The 25,766-nt window shown below is 41.2% G+C and overlaps 1 protein-coding gene across 47 annotated transcripts in view; it reads right to left on the bottom strand.

Annotated features, from left to right (window-relative positions):
* The window catches only part of OSBPL6 (oxysterol binding protein like 6), a 217,547-nt gene that overhangs the window by 129,665 nt on the left and 62,116 nt on the right, over window positions 1–25,766 (bottom strand). The window contains exon 3 of one of the 47 annotated variants that reach the window (XM_086359655.1): window positions 14,609–14,654. The exons of the other annotated variants lie outside the window; for them this stretch is intronic. The gene's annotated coding sequence lies outside the window, so the exon portion shown is untranslated. The remainder of the gene's footprint in view (window positions 1–14,608; window positions 14,655–25,766) is intronic. 47 annotated transcript variants of the gene reach the window in all.

The raw sequence follows: 25,766 nt of genomic DNA, 5'->3' as shown, positions 1-25,766 counted from the left end.
AGTGTTCTTGCCTGGAGAATCCCAGGGACAGGGGAGCCTGGTCGGCTGCCGTCTATGGGGTCGCACAGAGTTGGACACGACTGAAGCGACTTAGCAGCATGGACATATTCCTGTACACTTTAAATCATCTCTAGGGTACTTATAAAACCTAGTACAACGTAAGTGAAAAGTGCAAGTGAAAGTGTGACCGACTCTTTGCAACCGCATGAACCACAGCCCGCCAGGCTCCTTTGTCCACAGAATTCTCCAGGCAAGAATACTGGAGTGGGTAGCCATTCCCTTCTCTAGGGGACCTTCCCAACCCAGGGATCAAACCTAGGTCTCCTGCAATGCAGGCAGATTCTTTACCATCTGAGCCACTAGGAAAGACCCAATACAATGTGAATGCTATTTAAACACAAGCATACTTCCCTCCTTTTACTGCTCTTCACTTTACTGCACTTAAAAGATACTGCATTTTTTTGGAAATTGAAGGCTGGTGGCAACTCTGTGTCAAGTCAGTCTTAGACGCCATTTTTCCAACAGCATTTGCTCACTTTGTAACATTTTGATAACTTTTGCAATATTTCAAACATTTTCATTATTATTATAATTTTTGTCATGGTGATCTGTGATTAGTGATCTTTGATGTTACTATTACAAAAATAATTAGGACTCACTGAAGGCTCTGCAAGGAGATCCAACCAGTCCATTCTAAAGGAGATCAGTCCTGGGTGTTCTCTGGAAGGACTGATGCTAAAGCTGAAACTCCAGTACTTTGGCCACCTCATGAAGAGTTGACTCATTGGAAAAGACTCTGATACTGGGAGGGATTGGGGGCAGGAGGAGAAGGGGATGACAGAGGAGATGGCTGGATGGCATCACTAACTCAATGGACGTGAGTTTGAGTGAACTCCAGGAGTTGGTGATGGACAGGGAGGCCTGGCGTGCTGCAACCCATGGGGTCGCAAAAAGCCAGACATGACTGAACAACTGAACTGAACTGAAGGCTCAGATGAAGGTTATTAATTTTTAGTAATAAAATATTTTTCTTTAAGATTTTTTTTTATGTGGATTATTTTTAAAGTCTGGAATTTGTTACAGTATTAGTTCTGTTTTATGTTTTGGTTTTTGGCCACGAGGCATGTGGGATCTTAGCTCCCCAACCAGGGACTGAACCCACACCCCCTGCAGTGGAAGCTGAAGCGTTAACCACTGGACCACCAGAGAAGACCCAATACAGTATTTTTACTTTAAGGCACATACATTGCTTTTTAAGACATAATGCTATTGGACACTGAATAGACTACAGTATAGTATAATTTTTATATGCACTGGGAAGACGAAAAATTCGTATGACTCACTTTGTTGCAATATTCACTTTACACGGTGGTCTGAAGCCAAATCCTCAATACCGCCAGGGTACGCCGGTAGTTGCTGGTATGCCACAAATTCAAGTTTTGCTTCTGAAATTTTCTGAAAATTTTTTTCCCTGAATAGTTTTAATCTGTAGTTGGTCGAATCTGCAGATACAGAACCTACAGATTTGGAGGGCTGACTATATACTTTCTTCAGACTACAAATCTGCCATCCCAGGGGGAAGTTACACATAAAAATCATTGAAATATTAGTTGTCTAATAGTAAGCTTCTATGAGGTTCACAGAAATAAAGACTATGAACTGAAAGGCTGAAAGTCACAAGTAATAGGTAACTGTAAGTTAGTGGTAAGTTAACTGTAAGTGAACTGCAGTAAGCGGCCAAGAGCCCTGTCTCCAGAACTATCTACATTCAAATTCCTCTTTGCCCCTCTCTAGCCGCGGACCTTGGGAGAGTTCTATCTTTCCTCTGTTCTTTGGTTTCCTAATCAATGAAATGGAGTGACTGAGAGTATCTATTTCATAGGGTAGTAATGAGGACTGAACAGGAATAGCTGGTACACAGGAGGTGCCCGATGTCAGCTTTTATTATTATTAAAGCAACTGTGACCAACAGTCACACTGCATATATATCCTGACTCACATAACTCACAGCCATGCTTTGTGCTTTTCCTTGTTCATCCCCACAAAAAGAAAACAAGAGATTCTTCTTGATAAGAGAGCCAAACCGAGGAAATTACTGGAAAGCATTCATGGCCTAATTCCTATCCTACCTGGTGCAGACCTCACCTGAGCCCAGCCCAACCCCACCGCGGGGCCCCGTCAGAGGTTCCTCTTATAGTGCAGCCCACAACCTATCCTGAGGAAGGAGCAGAGGGAAACTTTGGTCACAAACAGTCCTGCACCAGCCACTGTGTTAGTATGGGCCTTGCTCGACACCCTTAATCTTATTCAGTAGCAATAGTAGGGCAGAGTTTTTGGCACAGCACAGACTCTCAATTAGCACAGACTCTGATTGTGCAATCAATGGCATCATGAAACTGATGATGGGAATCAATAAGTAAAAGACAGAATTAAATAACTGGTTGGCATAATGCTCTGCTCTCATATTTGCCTTCTTTCCTGAACTATGGGCGTATCTCAGAATCCACTCAAATATCGACTGAATGTCTACATTGTGTCTGGCCATGAGAGTTCAGAATCTGGAAATATAAGCAATATTAATAATATTAGGAAAAACTCATTCCCTCCCTCAAGTTATAATGACCAGAGTCTTTATACATTTTGAATAAAGTTTACTGAAGCATACAAAACAATTTAGAATCTGTATTTAAATTCTCTTACACTGCTGGTGGGAATATAAATTGATATAATCACTTCAAAAAAAAATATCGGCTAAAGGTAATAATATTCTATGACACATATATCCACTAATGGATATATGTTCAGGAGAAGTGAGTGTTTATATCCATCAAAAGGCAAATGTGAGAATGTTCACAGCGGCTTTTTTCATAATAGCCTCAAACTTGAAACCCAAATGCCCCATTAAGAACAACAGACAGAAATGGAAAAAAAAATCAACTATGAATGCAAGCTACTGAAACTACAAAAGCAACAACAGGGGTGAATCTTAAGCCAAAGAGAACCACTGTTCAATTCCATTTACATGAAGTTCAAAGACAGGCTGAATTAAAGTACAGTGACAGCAGTAAGTGTGGTATTGTGTGGCACAGATTGGGAGAGGCAGGAAAGAATCTTCCAGTGTGCTAGAAATGTTCTGTATCTTCATCTGGAGGTAGTTTTGTGCATAGACATAGATACAGAAACTTGAGTCTACATTAAGAATTTGTGTACTCTGCTATATAAGTTATGCCTTTTTAACAAACAAGCAGAAGCACCATCCATTCATTCATTCCAATGAATGCCTACCACTATGCTGAACACTGCAAGTATAGCCCTTGTTAGAGTTTAGATGCTAGTACAGAAAATCTCATGATTGGTAGTACCAGTCATCTGGCAATAAATCACATACCACCTTCTGATAGCTCATCTGTATTACTTTCCTTCAATTACTTGACATTTAGATTTACAGCTAATCTAACTTAAAATGCAAATTCCTTGAATTCCTTGGTTGTTTTTTAATCTTTCTATGTCCTTAATGGATCACAATAAACTGTGGAAAATTCTGAGAAAGAGATGGGAATACCAGACCACCTGACCAGCCTCTTGAGAAACCTATATGCAGGTCAGGAAGCAACAGTTAGAACTAGACATGGAACAACAGACTGGTTCCAAATAGGAAAAGGAGTACATCAAGGCTGTATATTGTCACCCTGCTTATTTAACTTATATGCAGAGTACATTATGAGAAATGCTGGGCTGGAAGAAGCACAAGCTGGAATCAAGATTGCTGGGAGAAATATCAATAACCTCAGATATGCAGATGACACCACTTTTACGGCAGAAAGTGAAGAAGGAACTAAAGAGCCTCTTGATGAAAGTGAAAGAAGAGAGTGAAAAAGTTGGCTTGAAGCTCAACATTCAGAAAACTAAGATCATGGCATCCAGTCCCATAACTTCATGGCAAATAGATGGGGAAACAGTGGCTGACTTTATTTTTCTGGGCTCCAAAATCACTGCAGATGGTGACTGCAGCCATGAAATTAAAAGACGTTTACTCCTTGGAAGGAAAGTTATGACCAACCTAGACAGCATATTCAAAAGCAGAGACATTACTTTGCCAACAAAGGTCCATCTAGTCAAGCTATGGTTTTTCCAGTGGTCATGTATGGATGTGAGAGTTGGACTATAAAGAAAGCTGAGTGCAGAAGAATTGATGAGTTTGAACTGTGGTGTTGGAGAAGACTCTTGACAGTCCCTTGGACTGCAAGGACATCCAACCAGTCCATCCTAAAGGAGATTAGTCCTGGGTGTTCACTGGAGGGACTGATGTTGAAGCTGAAACTCCAATACTTTGGCCACTGATGCGGAGAGCTGACTCATTTGAAAAGACCCTGATGCTGGGAAAGATTGAGGGCAGGAGAAGGGGACGACAGAGGATGAGATGGTTGGATGGCATCACCAACACAATGGACATGGGTTTGGGTGGACCCTGGGAGTTGGTGATGAACAGGGAGGCCTGGCGTGCTGTGGTTCATGGGGTCGCAAAGAGTCGGACAGGACTGAGTGACCAAACTGACTGACTGATGTCCTTAAATGCCTAATACAGCATCTTATTCCGAGCATGTGTTTGATAATTTATTAGCCTATCACATCATAGTCCCTCTCTTTGCCTCAGGTTTCCTGGCAAATGTCCTTTTTCTCCAGGTTTTCTCATTTTATGCCACATATGAAACATGAAAACCCATAAGACACTTAAGATAGTATATAGCTTATACTTATATATACTGTATCTACCAGTAGAGTTAGGATGAGGATTCTGTTATTCCAAGTTTTCCTTCACTGATCCTTTTCCAACCTGTAAGAGATTGAAATTCATCCTATATAATTTCATCTCATTATAGAATCTTATAATAAAAATAAATAAAAGGTAAAGTGGGGAAAATACAGACATAATCAATAAACTCATGTCATCGCGGAGAAAATGATAAACCTTCCTTTGACAGCTTGCGCACCGGCAAAAACAAAAATAGACATGTTTCTCTGGCTTCCCCATCCTAGACCGCTCACGGCCCTGCTGATGCCATATGTATCAACATGTCCAGAAAATACCCTTGAGAATGACATGCTTATTCATTTCCTTAGGATCTTTTCTTATAGGTGACTTTTTGAAGGATCACTAATTTAAAAGACCCAGGAAAAAGCACAAGCCCCACAGCTAAAGGTAGTTAACATAATAACCACTGTTCTCACAAAAAGGGCAAGAACAGCGCATTACCTAAGTTTCATAGTTCTCTTCTCTGTGGCCTTGTTAAATATAGCAGGTCTCACATGATTCTTGAAGCTGACTGTTATCACCTGATGTCACGAGACTCTGAGGGTTGCATCTGGAAGTCTCGGCATCTCTCTGTTAAGGCTTTCTGTTAACTTTCCCACTGAGCTGCAGCGTCCCAGCAACCAAGCACCATCTGTCCATGGTGGTGACCTAGGCCCACCTTAGAGCTGCAGCGAGTTGATCAATCCCAAGTCCTGGGGCTTCCATGATGGAGCATGCTGACCTAACAGAATCAGGTTGTTTGGCTCTTTCACTGGTATTCAAAGGGAGAAGCCCCAGTGCTGCAGGGCTTCAAGGTCTGTCCTCTTCTAAGATACCTGCCCACTGTAAATCACGAGGTATTGTCCTGGACAATCATTAGATGTCACACTCTAGATTGTGACAGGTCAGTGTTATGCGCTGAATTGTGTCTCCCCGCCCCCCACCTCACCACCACCAATTGATACATTGAAGCTCTAACCCCCAAATGTGACTCTGTTTGGAGATAGGACCTTTAGGACAGTAATTAGAGTTAAATGAGGTCAAAGGGTGAGCTCCAACTTGATAGGACTGGTGTCCTTATAAGAAGAGACACTAGATTTTTTTAAAATTAGTTTATTTTTTATTGAAGGATAATTGCTTTACAGAATTTTGCTATTTTCTGTCAAGCCTCAACACGACTCAGCCATGAAAAGTGAAGTCGCTCAGTCGTGTCCGACTCTTTGAGACCCCATGGACTGTAGCCTACCAAGCTCCTCTGCCCATGAGATTTTCCAGGCAATAGTATTGGAGTGGATTGCCATTTCCTTCTCCATGAATCAGCCATAGGTATACATATATCCCCTCCCTTTTGAACCTCCCTCCCATCTCCCTCCCCATCCCACCCTTCTAGGTTGATACAGATCCCCTGTTTGAGTTTCCTGAGCCATACAGCAAATTCCCATTGGCTATATGTTTTATATTTAGTAATGTAAGTTTCCATGTCACTCTTTCCATACATCTCACCCTCTCCTCCCTCTCCCCATGTCCATTAGTCTATTCTCTATGTCTGTTTCTCCACTGTTGCCCTGTAAATAAATTCTTCAATACGGTTTTTCTAGATTCTGTATATATGTGTTAGAATATGGTATTTATCTTTCTTTTTCTGACTCACTTCACTCTGTATAATAGGTTCTAGGTTCATCCACCTCATTAGAACTGACTCAAATGTGTTCCTTTTTATAGCTGAGTAATATTCCATTGTGTATATATACCACAACTGTATCCATTCATCTGTCAATGGACATCTAGGTTGCTTCCATGTTCTAGCTATTGTAAATAGTGCTGCAATGAGCAATGGGATACATGTGTCTAAGAAGAGACACTAGATATTGATCTCCCTCGCCCCCACCCCCAGCACATACAGAAGTCATGTAAGGATGCAGTAAGAAGGTAGCCATCTACAAGCCAGGAAGAGTCCTCACAAGAAGGCAACCCTGACGGCATCTTGATGTTGAACTTGAACCTCCAGAACTTTGAGAACATAAGTTTCTGTTTTAAGCCATCTAGTCTGTGGCATTCTGTGATGGCAGCCCCAGTGGACACATACAGTCAGTAAGGTGCTATGTACAGTCAGAGAACATACAGTATATGAACATATATGAACAGTAGCTCATTGGGCTCAATGTGGTCCTTGAATCACTTGGGCACACAAAAGTATTTCATGTTAAGACCCACTCTTAGGATTGAAGCCAGAATTCTGAACAGGCAGACCCTACAAACCTTGGTATGATTTGCCCTTGCCTCATCTCTCAGCTTCCCAGTTGGCGTTAGTGGTAAAGAACCCGCCTGCCAATGCAGGAGACGTAAAAGACTCGGGTTTGATCCCTGGATTGGAAAGATCCCCTGGAGGACGGTATGGCAACCCACTCCAGTATTCTTGCCTGGAGAATCCCAGTGGACAGAGGAGCCTGCCGGGCTACAGTCCATAGGGTCGCAAAGAGTCGGATATGACTGAGAGAGTCACACACACACGCACACACACACCCCTTCAGCAAAACTATCGCTCTTCAACTTAATTCTTTAAGCACATTCTGTTTTCTCTGTCTGGAAAACGCATCTTTCTTTATCATCTAGTTAATCCCAAATCAGCCCAACTGTCAGCTCCCCAAGGAAGTGTTCTCTGATCCCGCAGGCAGGGCTGTATCTGTCATATTCTCACAGCACCCACATTTTTGCTTCAGCACTTATCACAGTTTGTGGTCAGAGATTTCTGTGATTTCTTTTGAAGCACATGTTTCAACCACTAATCTGTAAGCTTCCCAAGGCTACATGCTTAGTATCTGTAGAACACAGTGGGGAAGGGAGGAAGGAAAAAAAAAAAAAAGAGTCATGAAAAGAGAGGAAAAGAGTAATGGAGGGGAGAAGAGCAAGAAAAGGGAAGAGAAAGGTTTAAAACTATAGAACACTGACCTCGTCCATGGGGCTGGCATAACAAAATACCAGACGGGGGTGCTTAGACAACAAACGTTTCTTTATTCCTCAGGTTCTGAAGGCTGCAAAGGTCAAGATCAAGGTGCAGACAGATTCTGTGCCTTGTGGGGAAAAAACCATCCTGGTTCATGGGCTACCATCTTCTCCCTGTGTCCTCACAAGGCTGAAGGGTGAGGGGCTCTTTGGGATTCCTTTTAGAAGGACACTTCACCCCTTTCATATGGGCTCCACCCTCATGAGCTAATCATCTCCCAAAGACCCCACCTGAGGTTAGCATTTCAACATATGGGTTTCAGGAGGACACATTCAATCGACTGCATACATGCTTCAGTCATGTCAGATTCAGGTCAACGGTAGAGGAGAGCATGCTGATCTCGCTCATACTTGCCACTAAAATGGTGCTATGCTTACAAGAGCCGGCCTACATTTTTTAAGTCAAAATCACCAGAAAAGAGTCAGTGACCTCTAATACAGCTGTGGGACAATTATTCAATCCTGGATGTGGAAAATGGCATGAACTAAAGTACACTGTGTAAAATTTGGGAGCTGTATTTAGTTGTTTAACATATGTACACACACTTTTTAAAAAGAATCAAATAATCAGTACAAAACCCTAAAAAAGTAAAAAAAAAAAAAATACTGGGCTTCCCTGGTGACTTGCTGGTAAAGAACCCGCCTGCCAATGCAGGAAACATGGGTTCAATCTCTGATCTGGGAAGATTCCACATGTCACAGAGCAACTAAGCCCATGCACCACAGCTACTGAGCCTGTGCTCTAGAACCCAGGAGCCACAACTCCTGAGCCCACATGCCGCGACTATGGAAGCCCAAGCACCCTAGAGCCTGTGCTCTGCAACAAGAGAAGCCACTGCAATGAGAAGCCCATGCACCCCAACTGGAGACTGGCCCCCGCTCGCTGCAACTAGAGAAAAAGCCTGGGCTGCAAAGAAGATCCAGCACAGCCAAAAACAAACAAACAAACAAAAAAACCCCCACTGTGCCCCACTGTTAACACTCTTCTTTGAGTTTCACACTCCCTGGAAGTCTACATCAGTGGTTTCCAACCTAAGGCCCAGGAACCCCTTGGAGGTTATGCTATTATAAAGGTGCGGGGTGGGGAGGTGGAGCTTGCAAATGCACCTATGAGCAAGTACTGCCTGCAGATCGAATACGTTAAAACACAATTATTACCATGTTGAAAGGCATGAGATTCTGTGTGTTTAAAGAATCCTCATATTCCATATAGTTCAAAGTCACGCAGTTTGACAATTACATATAATTAGTCCTGTTTCCCATGGAATCGATGGAAGAAGTTTACCTGTGAAATGTGCCCTTATTACTCTGAGCCAAAACTGTTGCCAATATCCTTACAGAATTCACAAGACATGCAAGGAGGAGTATGGTCAGTACTCATTCATCAACATTTGTGAATTGCTACAAGGTCTCAAAAGGAGATGATGTCTAATAAACCCACAGAGTTGATGTGATGATCAGTTTAGACATTTATATGACAGGAAGATGCTTTCGACCATGTAATTTCAAAGACTTAATTTACTTTCTTTCATGTTTATAGATTTTACTTTCCCTAGTTAATTTCAAAAACTCAATAATACTGGAAGATATTACTGAACAAAGCAACTGGCATCCATGAGTTAGGTAAATGCAAGAACCGTGTCCCATGCACAGCCGCACTGTGAGTCATAATGAAAGGAGGGGCCACAGCTGCACTGGAGAGCTCCCTGAACACCACGTTACCACGTCACAGGCCCCCCTTTTTAGTTCTGAACGTGACTTAGTGTGACTCTGGCCAGCAAAAGAGGTAAAAGCTACAACGTCAGAGGCTTCCTAATATCCTGAAGCCAAGTTTACATTCATCATCATCATTTAAGAAGATACTGAGAATTTTCTGTCTCTTCTGAATGATGAATACATACACATATCTATCTCAGTATCTCTGCAAGGCCCTTAAGCTTTCTAACCGAGATGTGGGAGTCCCTCGGTCAGAGAGAGAAAGCATCCCAATACAGCTGAAAACACAGTGACGAGGAGCTGGATGTCTGGGTTCCTAGTCACAGTTCTGCTACTTCAAAGTGCGCCACCTTTTGCAAGTCACTGAGCAGTATCACTGAGCTTGGTTTCTTTATTTATAAACTGAAGACGTGAGGCAACCGGATAACAGCAAAGCTCCTTCTGACTCTGACAGACTACTCTCTGTGTCCTTTCGTCCAGGATCACAGTAACACCTGGGTATTTGGAGAAACCCATTATAGAACTAGCTCTCATTTCAGAACAGATACGGTCCAGCTTTTAAAAAAGAAAAGGTTAGGAAACAAATCTGGGTAAAAAAATGTACCCACTTCCAGTATAAATCTGCAACTATATCTACAAAACACTGAGTTTTGAACCACTAATGAAACAAGGGATAATTAAGTTCCAGGTGTTGGTTATGCTGAGTATTATATGGGATGTGGAGGTCCTTTCTCCAACTCCGAATCTCAGTGGTATTTGACTATCTAACTTCTATTTTATATTTTTCCAATTTATTAATCCCAAGAAACAGTGAGAGATGCAGAAACTCAAGAATTCTAATTTCTTTGTACCACTTTTTCTAAGACCTTTAAAAAATCAAGACAGTTTTTTTTTTTGAGCAGTTTTAGGTTCACAACAAAATTGAGGGAAAAATACAGAGATTTTCTGTATTAGCCCCTACAGCCACAAAGGCACAGCCTCCCTCATTATCAATACCTCCTCCAAACTGGTACCATTGCTACAAGTGATGAACCTACACTGACACTCCAAAATCACGTGAAGTCCATAGTTTAAATTACGATTCATTCTTGTTGCTGTTCATTCCACAGGTTTGGGCAAACATTTGACATTCATCCACCATTATAGTATCTTTCTGCAAAATTAATTTTTATTTGAGTATAGTCACTTTAAAACATTGTGTTAGTTTTTAATGTACAGCAAAGTGAACTAGCTATATTGTTGGTTGCTAAGTCACGTCCAACTCTTGCAACCCCATGGACTGTAGCCCACCAGGCTCCTCTGTCCATGGGATGTCCCAGACAAGAATACTGGAGTGGGATGTCATTTCCTTCTCCAGGGGATCTTCTAGACGCAGGGATCAAACCCTAGTCTCCTGCATTATAGGCAGATTCTTTACTGCTGAGCTACCAGGGAAGCCCCTTGAATCAGCTATAAGTACACATATATCTCCTTTTTTTTTTTTTTTTTTTTGGATTTCCTTCCCCTTTAGGTAGGTCTGGAATAGGAAATAGCAACCCACTCCAGTATTCTTGCCTGGAAAATTCCATGGACAAAGGAGCCTGGCAGGCTCCAGTCCATGGGGCCACAAAGAATAGGACACAGCTGTGCACACACACCCATTTAGGTCACCACAGGGCACTTAGTAGAGTCCCCTGAGCTATACTAACATAGCTATACTATATAACTAATGACTGCTGCTGCTGCTGCTAAGTCACTTCAGTCATGTCGGACTCTGTGAGACCCCATAGACGGCAGCCCACCAGGCTCCCCTGTCCCTGGGATTCTCCAGGCAAGAACACTGGAGTGGGTTGCCATTTCCTTCTCCAATGCATGAAAGTGAAAAGTGAAAGTGAAGTCATTTAGTCATGTCCGACTCTTCGCGACCCCATGGACTGCAGCCTACCGGGCTCCTCCGTCCATGGGATTTTCCAGGCAAGAGTACTGGAGTGGGGTGCCATTGCCTTCTCCAATGCATGAAAGTGAAAAGTGAAAGTGAAGCTGCTAAGTCAAGTCCGATTTTTAGCGACCCCATAGACGTCAGCCCACCAGGCTCCCCCATCCTTGGGATTCTCCAGGCAAGAACACTGGAGTGGGTTGCCATTTCCTTCTCCAATGCATGAAAGTGGAAAGTGAAAAGTGAAAGTGAAGTTGCTCAGTCATGTGTGACTCTTCGTGATCCCATGGACTGCAGCCTACCAGGGTCCTCCATCCATGGGATTCTCTAGGCAAGAGTACTGGAGTGGGGTGCCATTGCCTTCTCCGAACTAATGACTAGAAGTTATCTATTTTCATTATAGTATCTTACAGAGTATTTTCATCACTCTAAAAATCCTTTGTGTCTACCTGTTCAACCCTCTTCATTTTCCAAACCTTGACAACTATTGATCTTTTTACTGTCTTCATAATTTTGCTTTTTCCAGAATGTCATATAGTTAGAATCATACGCTATGTAGCCTTTTCAAATTGGCTTCTTTTGCTTAACAATATGCATCTAAGATTCTTCTGTGTCTTTTCATGACTTGATAGCTCATTTCTTTTTTAGTGCTGAGTGATACTGCATGGTCTGGATAGACCAGTTTATTTATCTATTCACCTACTGAAGGACAGCTTGGTTGCTTCCAAGTGTTGGCAATTATGAACAAAGCTGCAACAAACATACCAATGCAGGCTTTTGTGTAAACATATGTTTTCAAGTCCTTTGGGTAAATACTAAGGAGTGTGATTGCTGGATTGTATGTTAAGAGTATGTTTACTTTTATAAGAAATTGCCAATCTGTCCTCCAAAGTGGCAGATAACCATTTTTGCATTTCCACCATCAATGAATTAGAGTTTCTGTTGTTCTACATTCTCAGCAATGTTTGGTGTTATCAATGTTTTGGATTTTGGCCCTTCTAGTAGGTGTAAACAGGTATCTCATTGTTTTAATTTGCATTCCCCTGAGGACATACCAATGTGAAGTATATTTATCTTCTTTGATGGAGGTATCTGTTAAGGTCTTTGGCTCCTTTGTTAATCAAGTTGCTTGCTTTCTTACTATTGAGTTTTTAAAGAATTCTTTGCATATTTTGGGTAACAATAATTTATCTTGCACATATTTTCTCCTAATCTGTGATTTGTCTGCTCATCCTCTTGGCATTGTCTTCCACAGAGCTGTGGCTATTGTTTACTCCCTAAGTAGCTTTTTTTTTTTTTTGTGACCCCATGCTCCTCTTTTGTAGCCCACTAGGCTCCTCTGTCCGTGGGATTTCCCAGACAAGAATGTTGGAGTGGGTTGCCATTTCCTTCTCCTGGGGATCTTCCTGACCCAGGGATTGAACCAACATCTCCTGCATTGGCAGGCGGATTCTTTACCACTGTGCCACCCTTAGCTTTTTCCCTTCTAAGGGAAGCCCTTAGAAGTTCTAATTTTAATGAAGGCCAACCTCTTCCGTCTTTAATCCATTGGATCCCATAGCCCTAGAGAGGAGGCTATTAAGCTATTTTTTGTTGAAACATTAAAAAGAAACCCATCCTTAAAACACTGCATTTCACTGCTGTCTACTTCAAAATGTTAACGTTTCCCCTTTGAAAATGAATATTAAGTTTAACGAAACACAATGACACTTCATTTATGTACCTTGATTCATGAAATGCTCCCCTTGGAGACAGATTCTGAATACTAATACTGAAATGGAGTTTTGCTAACATTTTGATACTAACCTTAAAAGCTGATAACATTTGCATTTTTTTCCCATCAAAAACAATTCTCTTTTGCAACATGCATTAAAGAAAATTTAATGCTCAAACAGCTGGGGATATTTATTTCATTTACTGCAGATATTCAATTTGAAAACACATACTTTCAAGACTGGCATTCTAAACTTTCAAGACTGGCATTTTAAACACGTATGCACAGTTTTTGAATCCTCCTATGGAGTAAATAAACTGACTCAAGTTTGCATCTCTATTATGATACCTTGCATACAGGCAAAGTTTTGTTTTAGATATTGATTGTGTACATGAATACATATGCCTTCCAGACTGAACTGGGGACACTAGAGCCCAGGCTTCTTGCCTCCACCCAGTATAATATTAAATATTATACTAAATATTAAGTACAAAACACTAATCAAAACGTCCTACACATTGTCTCTCATTAAATAATAACGGCAGCAACAATATTAAACAATATTAAAGTTAAGATCAGTAGGAGAAATCTGATAAAAATGATAAACTAGCGCGCTTTTGTCCAAAAAGGAAAATCCAGAACCACCATGTGTGTGAGGGGCTTGTTGGCAACTAACTTTGCCCTGCTTTCCCATACCAAATTTCTCATTGCTAGAGATAAAAGCCTTTCTCCAAGAAAAAGTTCAAACTGAGAAAACAGTTGCAGGAGGGTCAACTAAAGTTGAAATTTGCTCAATACAAAATTTTCTGTTTGAACTGCTGCCATCTGTTTTCTGATCTCTTTAGTTCACACGAATCACTTCACATTGAGGCCTCCAGTCATTTCTGTCCTGCCAAAGCCAGTGACTAATATTTGAGCTTCACCTTCCTGAACCTCTTCTCTACTCAGACAGCTTGAAACTTAGCTTTTATGAACAGGCAAAGGAGTAGGTAGAGAAACAGACCATGCCTATTTTAAGTTCCCTTTGCAGTTCTATTTTCCATAATTTCATTAATCATTTCCTTAGTGCCTTTTACATGATCTTACAGTCTTGTTTATTCACCCCATTATTTTCCACCAATCATCATTTTTTCATAATCTTCAATGTGAATTAGAAGTATTGGTACAAACTCATGAAGCAGTTTACGTAAAGATAAAAATTTCTAAGTTTATCCTCCGAAAAGATCTGTAAATAATGACAAACCAAGTAGCAATCACCACCATGACTGTTTATATTGTGTCCTGAAATACAATTTCTATTAAAAGGAACCAGAGCTCCTTGGAGAAATGGCTAATTTCAGGTCTGGGAACAAAAAATACAATGAGATAGGAACATCTTGCTATCAAAGACTAGTAGAACCATATCATAAGTAAACAGAAAGATAGAAAAATAGATGACATATTGATGCACACACGCATGGACACTTACGTATATCATATACATACAGCTCAGAAGCCAACTGGAGGAGGCTCCCCTAGACAAAAATCAGACAGTTTGATCATCAAATGAAATAATTACTGCAAATGGATTGAAATATATCAATGCATTTAAATTCCAAAGTTCATTATGATCTTTAAAAAAAAGCACTGGTCACCTTTAGAGGAGGATACCTAACTAATTCATTTTGAAACTGGTAAATAAAGGGGAAGGGTCAGCATTTATCCTGCTTTTCTATTACAAGCTGTACCTTGACACAGAACAGTTTCTCTTTACAGGAACTAGTAATTTATTCCAGCTAGTAACTGAAGAAAAATGTTAGATTACCATTGTACGTCTCCTAATGAATGAATGGGATCTCAGCAATGACCATCAATGGCTGCTAAGATTACTTCAAAAGTTTAATCTGGGGAAACAAGTCATCCAGTATTGACTCAAACTTAAACAGCAGAGGGAATAAAGCCAAAGTTATTTTTACTTTTCAGGCTCTCTTCTTTCCAATCATTTTAAGAAACTACAAGTCATTCAGCAACATCAGTGTATAAGCTTTCTTTGAGAAAGAAACCACTGCCAGTCAAAGGAGCCAGAGGCACCTATAAATTAGTTCTTCCTTGAGTTCACTGTTCTACTTATGAAATTTCCTTATATAAATTCTTACACATTTCCTCCTTAAAAGCTAAACGAATCATTCTGCCTTTTTTTTTTTTTTGGTCTGTGTTGTTCTTTTCTAACCTAAAATAGAGATAATTGAATTAAAGAATTCAAAGAAAATTCCCTACAGAAGAAAAACACATTTGGATCTAATTCTACTTTTGAATCTTCACTGAATTCTTTTAAATAAAATGAAATGAAAAGCAAGATCTGCATATAGTAATGGAACCACTATTTTGATCATTTCTCTTCTACTTAATTAGCAAAACTGAACCATTAAGTAATCTAATTAAAAATGACGAGACAAGTAAATGACTTTCTGGATCTTACAATTATCAGTACTTGACCTTAAAAAATCAGCACAACCTCAAATGGAGTTTGAGCAAGAGGGTGCCAAGAACATGTAAGCAAATACATTAGGAGAAATTGGTTGAGGGCTAAGGGGTGAGGATGCATGCCTTAAAAGCAAATGACTAAGTTGGTAAACTGGAGAAGGCGATGGCACCCCACTCCAGTACTCTTGCCTGGAAAATCCCATGGATGGAGGAGCCTGGTGGGCTGCAGTCCATGGGGTCTCGAAGAGTCAGACACGACTGAGCGACCTCACTTTCACTTCTTACTTTCATGCATTGAAGAAGGAAATGGCAACCCACTCCAGCATTCTTGCCTGGAGAATCCCAGGGACGGGGGAGCCTGGTGGGCTACCGTCTATGGGGTCGCGCAGAGTCCGACACGACTGAAGCGACTCAGCAGAGCAGTGTATGTAGACCTTACTTTAAAAACTATGAAAACCACTAGCATGTGGGGGTAAGAGCTGGTAAAGGTATAGATGATATAAGATGGCAGTATATTGATCATTGTTGAGGTTGGGTGATGCGTACATGGGGATCCACCATACTATTCTGTTTATTTTGTACATGTTTGAAACATTCCAAGAGAAAAGTCTTTAAAAAAAAAAAAAAAAGCTAGAACTTTCATCTCCTCCCACTACTTCGTAGCTATGGGTCTCTGGATTTTTTCTGAACCTCATTTTATTAATCTATAAGCTGGAAATAAGGAGTGGTGCCCACCTCACTCAAAACAACCCTGGAATGTTGCTAAGTATCATGGAAGGCAATGGATATAAAACTTCTAAACTGCAAGTAATATACAAATATATAAAATCAATAATAATGAAGATTTGTAATTACTAATAGACTACATTCCATCCTAGAATGTCTGAAGAGATCATTAATATATTTCTTTCAGTAGTAACACGAGGTATATCCACTCATTTTTCATTAATTCTTACCTGAAAAAAACCATAATAAAGCTGGTTAAGTATAAAATATGGATAACATAAATATTATTTATGTTATATATGGATAACACAAATGTTATCATATTTGGTCACAGAATATACTATATGACTTATTTTGCATAATAATGCAAAAATTTAGGCCTTTAGGAAAAGTCTGAGTGTCTTGTGTACATATCAACTTGATGGCTGAAAGAAGATGCCTAAAACCAGACGACAGAAGGAAGATGGTTTAGGATTTTAAATGATGGTATAATTCACATGATCAAAATTGAGAATCTATTCTTACAAAATCCACTGAAGCTTGGCCATCCAAAACAATGTTCATATAAAAGTCACAACATTAGAGATAAGAAACATTAAATTCTTAAGGCAAATTGATTATACTTTGTAAGCTAAACATCTGGCTCTCCAATCTTAAGGCTCAACTCAAGGAAGCTCAGTGGACATCTGGGCTCCGTTTATTTTATTTATTTATTTAAACCTATTAGGCTAACCTTACAACTATCACAAAATACAACTCAAAGAAAGAGGACAGGGGAGAGAGAGACTCTGTGTGCTTTCCAGGCGTGGTTCTATTCTAATATCCCAGTCTAATCTCCAAGAGTCAGATGTACCCTGAAAGAACAACAGGCTAGGGTGGTGTGCTGTCATGGGGCCAAGTTTCAAATTAAATAAGCATGTCAAAGCAATGTTTTAAATAAGCACATTCTTGTTCAAAATATACTTTAATAAATCACTTGGATAAATTCTTTTGCATTAATTTTATCTTCAAATGATAGCTGTGCATACCAAGTGCCCACTTGTACTGTGCCCAAGTCTTTTAAAATCTGGGTTAGGGGAACATGTTCCTTTTGGTTCAGCTCTTCCTGTGGCCTTTGGTTCTGCATGAATGACCCAGTGCACTCCTCAGATGGCCTCAAATGCCATGGCCATTTTGTCCATGACATCCCTAAAAAGTGCCAGTCAACCCTGCCAACCCCTGAGTTTTAGGATGGCCCAAGGAAGACCATCTGAACTGCTGCTTATGAACTTACTTAACAAAAGCATGACTGAAACTGTCCGTTTCTTATTCCTTTGTTAAGGTAAAGAACATTACACAGTATCTCAGTTAAAGAACTGGTCAATTCACGAAAAAGCAAAGCTTGAGGCTAAAACCCTCACTCAGGCTATCACCCTGTTAGCAAAACCTTCACGTCCTAGTTAGAGTTAGGTTCTAAGTTCATATTTCCTCTTACAGTTTGACACCTCCTATCCGTGAGAGGGATCTTTCCCCTAAGAGGCTATGCTGCTTTCTCTAAACACCGGCTTTTTACTTTTTTTTTTCCCTCTAAAACATCACAGGGCCGTACAGCTTTTCTGCCAAAGAGAAAAGGTTCCCAAGGTCCACAGAACTATGTAACTGGCAGTGTGGCCCACCGAATCAAGGAGCTCCACTTCTCAACTGTTTATCCCAGATCCTGATTGCCGCCTCTTGTAGCAGAGAAATCACAGACATCAAGGTCAAACCACAGGATGATGTGAACTCCAAAACTTGAATGGATTCATTCCAAGGATTTTAGGCCAGATGACTTCCACAGATGTCATTTTTAACTGAAGTTCTATCATTTAGAAGGAAACACTGACAAGTGGGAAAACAGAGGAATTTAGTGAGAACAGGGTGTTTGAAAGGAAGCTCTACAGGATTTTAGGCTGACCCCTTCCTCTGTTATCTCCCTTCTCCAAATGAGTTCGTTTTATCAAATCTGTCCCCACTTTTCCCCTAAACCCAGGCCCTGATATCACACTGTGAATGAAGGAAATGAAGGTGAGGGCCTGAGTAATTTGGTAAGTAAGCCTCAAGACAACCTCCACAGTAGCAACCACCCAGTAAATGGAGCAAAGCCCTTACAGAGTTTCAGCCAGCGGAGGGTAACGGTGTCAAGACCATAGACAGAGCTACCTCCCTGAAGACTTACGTTCCAGAGAACACCAGTGAGTGAACAGTACAAAACAGCAGCCCCCAAAGCTCCGCAAAATCACCTGGGGACACTGTTAGCAGTATTAATACTTGAACCACATCCCAGTCCTACTGATTCAGACTCTGGTATGGGCCTGGAAACTAGAATCTTTTAATAAGCTCCCGAGGTCGGTGCTGTGCTGCTGCTGCTAAGTCACTTCAGTAGTGTCCAACTCTGTGCGACCCCATAAACGGCCTCCCACCAGGCTCCCCTGTCCCTGGGATTCTCCAGGCAAGAACACTGGAGTGGGTTGCCATTTCCTTCTCCAATGCATGAAACTGAAAAGTGAAAGTGAAGTCGCCCAGTCGAGTCCGACTCTTAGCGACCCCATGGACCACAGCCCACCAGGCTCCTCCATCCATGGGATTTTCCAGGCAAGAGTACTGGAGTGGGGTGCCATTGCCTTCTCCGGAGGTCGGTGCTAGGATTCGCAAACTGGCCAATTCTGGTAGCCATCACAGCTAGCCTTTCTCAATTTTCATCTTGTGTGCTCTCAGAGTTGCCAAATAAAATATAGGACATCTAGTTAAATTTGAAACAATTAATCATTTAGTGTATCTCAAATATTGCATTTAATATTACACTTTAAAAGAAAAAAGACCGTGTTCTTTTTTTTTTTTGGCTTCACTGGGTCTTCATTGTTTGGAAGGGCTTTCTCTAGTTGCGGCGAGTGGGGGCTACTCTTCACTGCGGTGTGCGGGCTTCTCATTATAGAGGCTTCTCTTGTTGTGGAGCACGAACTCTAGGCACTCAGGCTTCAGTAGTTGTGGCACACAGGCTCAGCAGATGTGGCTGGAGGGCCCTAGAGTGTGGGGGCCTTGGTTTTGGTCCATAGGCTTAGCTGCTCTGCAGCATATGGAATCTTCTTTGACTAGGGATTGAACCCATGTCCCCTGCGTTGGCAGGCAGATTCTTATACACTGTGCCACCATGGATATCCTAATATGACACCTTTTTAAAATTAATTTTCACTGGCTTATGGTCACTTTACATTGTTAAGTCAGTTTCTATTGTACAGCAAAGTGAATAAAAAAAATACATGTGTGTGTGTGTGTGTGAAGTCGCTCAGTCGTGTCTGACTTTTTGTGACCCCATGGTCTGTAGCCTACCAGGCTCCTCCGTCCACGGGATTTTCCAGACAAGAGTACTGAAGTGGGTTGCTATTTCCTTCTCCAGGGGATCTTCCCAAGCCAAGGATCGAACCCAGGTCTCCCGCATTGCAGGCAGACACTTTACCACCTGAGCCATCAGGGAAGCCCTATATATATGTATATATATATATGGATATATATATATCCCCTCTTTTTTGGATTTATATATATATATAGGGATATATATATATCCCCTCTTTTTTGGATTTCCTTCCTGTTTAGGTCACCACAGAGCACTGAGTAATAATACTCTACTTTTATATTAAAAAATGATCCCTTGTTTGTCTGAAGTTCAAATTTAACTCGGAGTCCTGTATTTCTATTTGCTAAATGACGGCAACTGTCAGGCCCACCTCCACTACAATGATGGATGAAATAAAAATGCACATAAAAAACATAGCACTGCTATATCCACTTTTGATTTGCTAACTCAGAATTTGTCTCTTCAGAATATATAGCATGTAGACAATACATCAAATATGAAAATGAGTATGGTGATATTACTCAGATAGCCTCAATTTCCCCAACTGTGAAATGGAAAGGGTTGGACCAGATCTAAAATTCCTGTAAACCACTGAATTATTAACAAACCTTTACCCTTATCAAATTTAGTTATCAATGTCTGAGATTCTCATGTCTTCTGGAAGAAGTTTCTTCACAAAAGCAAATCACCAACCAACTCAATTTGTCATCCATTTCTACTTTTTCAAAAGAATTTCTGAAACCTATTTTTGCACAGCTCACCAGTGGTAATGTCTCCTCTTATACAGTGATTTCAATGTTCTCTAATATTTGCTACCTTCTACAGATTCTGCCCACAGTCCACATCAGAAATGCTCAGGGGTTACAGAGAAAATAGTGCTCCCTCATACTGATCACATCAGGGGCCATGATCACACATGGTAATCACACAGGATGTACTGCTTACCAAAAACTCATATTATTTTAGTAAAGATCCAAAATTATTCTAAGATAGAGATATGCCATGAACTCTTCAAGTCAGGAAGGGAACAAATAGCAGGCGTCTAATTCATGCTGACTAAAGGCAGAGGATGAGATGGCTGGATGGCATCACCGACTCGATGGATGTGAGTCTCAGTGAACTCCGGGAGTTGGTGATGGACAGGGAGGCCTGGCATGCTGCGATTCCTGGGGTCGCAAAGAGTTGGACACGACTGAGTGACTGATCTGATCTGATCTGATCTGAAAGCCAGTCTACAGTATTAGCATTAACCATAAGGAGTAAGTAGGAATTATGATCTCTGGACATACAAATTTAGTTTTACTCAAACGGCCTTGATCAAGTAACCAATGTTGGTATCTATGATACTGATGGCATCTAACTTGGTCATAGTTGTTTAACAAAGACCCTTGAGCTCCTCCCGAAAGTCTGAGTTTAGGCACTGATCATATGAGAGCAAAAAAGCTCTTATTTTTTGTTTCACTCAAATTATTTCTCCTGCTTTAACTGTTTTGATTTGGGCTGCTGCTGCTGCTAAGTCGTTTCAGTCGTGTCCGACTCTGTGCGACCCCATAGACAGCAGCCCACCAGGCTCCTCTGTCTCCGGGATTCTCCAGGCAATACTGGAGTGGGTTGCCATTTCCCTCTCCAATGCATGCATGCATGCTAAGTCGCTTCAGTCGTGTCCAACTCCATGCAACCCCATGGACAGCAGCCCACCAGGATCCTCTGTCCACAAGATTCTCCAGGCAAGAATACTGGAGTGGGTTGCCATTTCCTTCTCTTTGATTTGGGCAATTATGCTAATTATAGCAGCAGACTATGGCCCATGGGTCAAATCTTGCCCTCTGCTTATTTTGCAATGAAAGTTTGATTGACCTACGGCCATGCCCATGTATCTGTGTAGTATCTACGGCTGCTTTCCCACGTCGACAGCAGAGTGGTTGGCAACAGACTGCATGGCTCACGAAATCCTTAATATATACTATCTGCCCCTTCTGTAAACTTTGCCAATCCCAGTTGTAAATGACTAACATTAATCCCACATTTAAAAAAGAGAAATGAAGTGACAGTATTCCAGGCTCTACATCTTTTGGGCAACAATTTTCTAAAAATGGATGGTAGCTTTCCAATGCAGGAGTTATTTCCAGCATAATCAAGAACTCAGCCTTTGCAACCTCTCAAGTGCCCAGGGAACGTTTTTGGTGTAGTAGCTCATACAGTTAACTGTAGTTTCAATGGAACACCACTCCTCAGTCTCAGATATTCTTAAGGATCCAAAGGATAAACACACAGGCACAGAAGTATGAGAAAACACATTTCTTCCTGCTCAGAGTCCAGCATTTCAGGAGACGAAATTACACAATGATAAGCACACGTGTAGGACGGCTGCTGCCACCAGTATCTGTAGTCTGATGAGGGAAATGCAGTCAAACAGGAATACAGAAATTGTCTCCATTTGGCGCTGGCGCCTCTGAGGGTACTGTCACTGTTACAGAGATTTAGAATCTAAATCAACATAGTTCTGTGGTTTCACTGCTTTAGGCAGGAAGAGTGTGTGATCAGAAAGAACAACTATCTTCAAAACCGAGACTACTGGGAGCCTTAAAAGATCTCCACACAGATGCTCTGAAGGACAGACTTGATGGCCAGAGGACATACTATGGTTTTTGAGAGGGCTTCGCTGAATGCCACCTCCTCCGCAGTTATCAACCATGAAGGGCCCCTTGCAATCTTCTTTCTGCTCCCACAGAAAGCCCTTGTAAGCAGACATGACACACTCACGGTTACTGAAATTTTATGCCACAGAAAATTAAACACAGATATTCCTCTAGTTGAGAGAAGCAGGAAGAAGAAGAAGAAGAAAAAAAAACCATAGTAACTGTTGCTAAGTTTGGCTTTACGGTATTGACAGAGTAGATGACTTACCAAATAAAAACTTTAAAAACTGGGTCTAATTCAATCCTTCAACCCCTGTGGGGGATCAAAAGGGGCTCTCCCACTGGGATGGAAGCAGAGCTGAGGCTCTTTCACCCTCCTTCAGTTCTGCCTCCTCCATTATGGACCGTCTTTCACTCCCTGAGGCCACCCCTCCCTTCCCCTTGTTGGTCTAAATGTATGTCCTGGGCCTTAAGTCCCTGGGCTCCCCCTGGACAAACAAGAGGAACAAATACACACCCACACCCCTGGAGGGAGAGACACCCAGCTCATCTCACTTCAGGGGTGGCCAGAGCTCAATATGCTTGAAGTGAAGTGTTAGTCGCTCAGTTATGGCCGACCCTTTGAGACCCCATGGACTACGGCCCACCAGGCTCCTCTGTCCATGGAATTCTCCAGGGGACCTTCCCGACCCAGGGGTCAAACCCTGGGTCTCCTGCACTGCAGGCAGACTCGTTACCACCTGAGCCACCAGGGAAGCTCCAATATGCTTCTTTTTTTATTCAAATATTTGAAGAATGTCTCCTATCTGCCAGGATTTGTACTCAGGTTCAAAAGGGAACAAAAACAGCCCAGTCTTCTCAGGGCATTGATAGGTGGAGTGGCACAAGGAGGAAGATAGCAGATAGATAATCCCTCAGAGTCTAAAATTATATTATAAGCGAGTCTAAGACTATGAGGGTATAAACTGTGTTCAGCATTGTGAGGGTGAGGAGCGGGAGTGTGAGAATATAAGGGGGACTCATCATTTTTATCAAGGGATCTGAGAAGGCTTTGGCTCCACTGAAGAACATTTAAAACGAAACTAGGAGGAGGAGCAGGAGTTGCTCAGGTGAAGAAGGGAGCTGAGGAGTATTTCCGGCAGAAGGACAAGCAGGTGCAGAAGCCCTAAGGACGAGAAGGTCTGGCTCAGTCAAGAGAGGTGAGAGTGAGGCTGGGAAGAGGAGCAACCCCTTCTAAATCAGAGCAGTGACTTCTACTCATTCTAAGTACAATGGGAGGCCATGAACAGGGGAGGAAGAGGCCATCCGTGTGTGAGGACTGGTCCTGAGGGGTAGGAGCAGAGGCCCAGGAGACAATGGAGGTCTGCTTTGGGAAGGGGTGGCAGGGAGGCGTGCAATAGTGTGCAGAACAGAGGCATTAATCAAGGCATATCTGGAAGGCATGATCAACAGGGGATATACTGACAAATGAGGGACAAAGAGGTACCAAGGATGTCTCTTGATTTGCTAGCATGAGCTCCTTGGTAGGTAGCGCACCATTTACCAAGATAAGAAATACTTTTGGAAGATACTGTAGGGTGAAGCATCAAGAATTCCACTTTGTAAACCACACAGCATATCTGTAAAGAGCACAGTAAGATTTACTGGCTTCTCTGCAAGCTTCTGTGCTTCTTTGTTCATCATCTGTAAAACAGGAATTATGTACCAACTTCGTGACGGTTGCGATAAAAAAACTGATGCGTATAAAGTGAAACACTTAGCATGGTAAACAATAATCTCAGTAAAAGATTAGCAGCTATGGTTATTATTCTGTGCTTGAAATGTCTTATCGGCAACCTTAGTAAAATGTCCAATAGGCAGGTAGATAGTGGGGCTCTACAGCTCACAACTCTCCTGGTGGGAGATAGTGGAAAGGATCCTGCATGTTCAGGGCTTGGGTATGCTGCTGTGAGATTATGAATCAGGCATCTAGTTGGAGACTTCATAATAGCATTTGAAGATTTACTTATAAATTTGCTAACAGGTCAGCATCTGGGTATCAACAGCATAAAGATGGCACCTGAAGTTGTAGAAAACAGAAGTATTTGATGCAAAAGTGAGTCCAGAGGAAGAAAAACAGAGTCAAGGAATGAGCCTGTAGGGAGTTCCCTAAACTCAAACACAAAACAAAGGTTGAAAAGTTGAAGGAAAGGCAATAGACATAAAAAGGTTCTGTACATTTACCTATTTCTTCAAACCGAAAAATGACAATCTTACAGGAGAATCAGTAACTCCTTATATATCAGAAATATATACAAAGATATTTTTGCCAAAACATTCACTATAATGCTATAAAGATCAAAAAAGACCTAAAACAACCTAAATCAACAATAGCACACCAATTAGGTAAAGTGTGGCACATCTATGTAAGAAAATACATGTACAGCTAGTAAACGTCAGGTCATAGATGATTTATTGGGAAAATGTTCACATTTTATTGGTACCTCAAAAAAGTAGGCTACAAACTAGCATGCACAATGTTTTGTTTTTAAAAAAATACATAATAGAAAAAAAAAAAAACAGCAGGGCAAACAATACCAGAAAAGTAAAGTTAATTCTGGATAGTAAGATTTTAGGTGATTTTTTTCTTTCTTTGTACTTTTTTATTTTTCAGATATAGCATGAGTAGATGCTACTTGTATAGGAAGAACATGAAACAAGCCAGGTAATTTTTACTCTTCCTTAAAAATATCTGACACTCTTTGTCTTCAAATCCCCAAACCAAAGCTCAGGAGAAACACTGGGACTGAAGACACAAACATCTCCATCCTCCTCCTTGCAGGAAAAGGAACCAGACACTGTTGCAGGGACAGACAGCAGTACTTCCTGAGCCTTCTTTCATGAAATAGAACCATGCTGTTCTTTTCTAACCATAAAACAACTGACATCAGGGTCATGAATTGGATGATATTCTTTGTTGATCTTTAACAACACACACTGAGAGAAAATCATAGAAAAAGATTCGTTTCATTGTAAAAAGAGAAAGTCACACAAACTTCCAGTTTGTACATATTTACATACCATCACACCCACAACCAAACCTGAAATTTATTTTAAAGAAACATTAAACATTTTTAGAGGACTTTCACTTCCCTATAGCACTCAAAATTTATTAAGAAAAATTGCATAAATAGGCTTCGCAACAGGGGATTAAATGCTTTCTGATAGAAGCAAAAGAGCCAGGTCTCCTTTTCTTCCAGTACATGGTATCCATGCAACCTTGGCTAAGTAATTTCGCTTTTCTTAGTTTTCTTATCTAAAACTGGGGAGAATAAAACTTTCCTAGCAGGAACCTTCAGGTTTGGAGGACAATAACAGCTGCATGGACTCAAATCACGCTAACATCCTTCTCGAAAGACCACAGAATCAATAAGAGGGCAAATATCATC

This window comes from Bos grunniens, chromosome 2 (assembly GCF_055505025.1).
Source record: "Bos grunniens cultivar Pamir isolate PY7600 chromosome 2, Bosgru_T2T1.0, whole genome shotgun sequence".
NCBI lineage: Eukaryota > Metazoa > Chordata > Mammalia > Artiodactyla > Bovidae > Bos > Bos grunniens.
The sequence above is the reverse complement of the archived record's forward strand: the minus strand, read 5'-3'. Positions and strand labels throughout refer to the sequence as shown.